Source organism: Colobus angolensis, unplaced genomic scaffold (genome assembly GCF_000951035.1).
Source record: "Colobus angolensis palliatus isolate OR3802 unplaced genomic scaffold, Cang.pa_1.0 Scaffold341, whole genome shotgun sequence".
Lineage (NCBI taxonomy): Eukaryota > Metazoa > Chordata > Mammalia > Primates > Cercopithecidae > Colobus > Colobus angolensis.
In genome coordinates, this window is record NW_012116722.1 from 1423129 (window position 1) to 1425106 (window position 1978).

Here is a 1978-nt window from a genome sequence, read left to right on the forward strand (position 1 = left end):
TTTTTTTTTTCTGGGGGGTGGGGGACAGAGTCTCACTCTGCTGCCCAGGCTGGAGTGCAGTGGTGTGGTGTCAGCTCACTGCAACCTCTGCCGCCCGGGTTCAAGTGATTCTCCTGCCTCAGCTTCCTGAGTAGCTGGGATTACAGGCACCTGCCACCGTGCCCAGCTAATTTTTGTATTTTTAGTAGAGACGGGGTTGCACCATCTCGGCCAGGCTGGTCTTGAACCCCTGACCTCGTGATCCACCCACCTTGGCCTCCCAAAGCGCTGAGATTTCAGGCGTGAGCCACCATGCCTGGCTGGCCTTGAGCTTCTTAGTAATTTTATCTTTGAGTGTGTGTTTTAAGTGAAGATTAACGGTTGATGAGCAATGGAGCACAGGTCTTGGCGCCTCAGCTCATGCACAGCCCCACCTCCCCGACCCTCCTCCCTCCTCTTGGGTGCCTGCTACCCCATTGCACTGTGGCTTTCCCTAGCCAACTCCACAACTGCTGCCCACTTCTACCCAGGGCAGCAACCGGGTCTCATTGCCCAGGAGTGTGGGCGGGTGGAGTCTCCTGTCCCACTGTCACCATCCATCCTCCCAGTAGGTGCCTGGGCACTGTCTCGCATAGGATCAGGGCGAGGCATAGCTCCCCGACCCTCTCTGGTGTCTCCGGGTTAAGGTGGCAGCTATCCCTGCCCTAGGTTGGCAGTGCCTCAGCGACTGGCAGGGCCTTCCGCCCACCCCCATCCAGGTACCAAATATGGCCTGGGTGGCAGAAGCAACCATCCCTTAGGGGTCACCCATCCAGTACGAGAAGGAGAGTTGACTTCCCCACCACCTGGCCAGAGCCCCACATTCTCATTTTGTGCTTGGCCCTGAAAATGATGCAGCCAGCGCAGCCTGTTCTCTGTCTTATCTCTATGTCCTTGGGTAAAGTACTTCCTCTCTCTGTGCCTCTATTTCCTCACCTTAAAATGAGGGTGACAACAACAATAATAACTACTTCACGGTGGATAGGGGACTGTATTAGTCAGGTTCTCTAGAGGGACGGAACTAATGCAATAGATACATATATATAAAGAGCAGTTTATTAAGTATTAACTCACTCGATCACGGGGTCCCACAATAGGCCGTCTGCAAGCTGAGGAACAAGGAGAGCCAGTCTGAGCTCCAAAACTGAAGAACCTGCAATCCGATGTTCCAGGGCAGGAAGCATCCAGCACGGGAGAAGGATGTACGCTGGGAAGCTAGGCCAGTCTCTCTTTTCACATTTTTCCGCCTGCTTATATTCTAGCTGTGCTGGCAGCTAACTAGATTTCGCCCATCCAGGTTAAGGGTGGGTCTGCCGTTCCCAGTCCACTGACTCAAATGTTATCTCCTTTGGCAACACCCTCACAAACACACCCAGGATCAATACTTTGTATCCTTCAGTCCAATCAAGTTGACACTCAATATTAACCACCACAGGGACTGTTTGGAAGATTAAACAAGTTGATTCAGGTGATGTCTGGTATACAGCAAGAACTAAATAGGTGATGGCTATCCTCTGTACAATCTCACCAAGTAGAACGTAACTTACTCAGTTTCAGGGATTATAGAAGGAAAAGCAAAGTGACTCCTCCCTGCTAATTAACTATGGGACTTTGTTAAAGAAAGATGTTTGTTTGTTTGTCTTTGTTTTTAACTTCTGGCCCAAACATTGGACTAGATTTCTAATTTCATGGTTTTGTTTGCTTTTTTTGTTGTTGTTTTTTGAGATGGAGTCTCACTCTGTCGCCCAGGCAGGAGTGCAGTGGCACAATCTCGGCTCACTGCAAGCTCTGCCTCTTGGGTTCATGCCATTCTCCTGCCCCAGGCTCTCGAGTAGCTGGGACTACAGGCGCCCACCACCATGCCTAGCTAATTTTTTGTATTTTTAGTAGAGACGGGGTTTCACCGTGTTAGCCAGGATGGTCTCAATCTCCTGACCTCGTGATCCACCTGCCTCAGCCT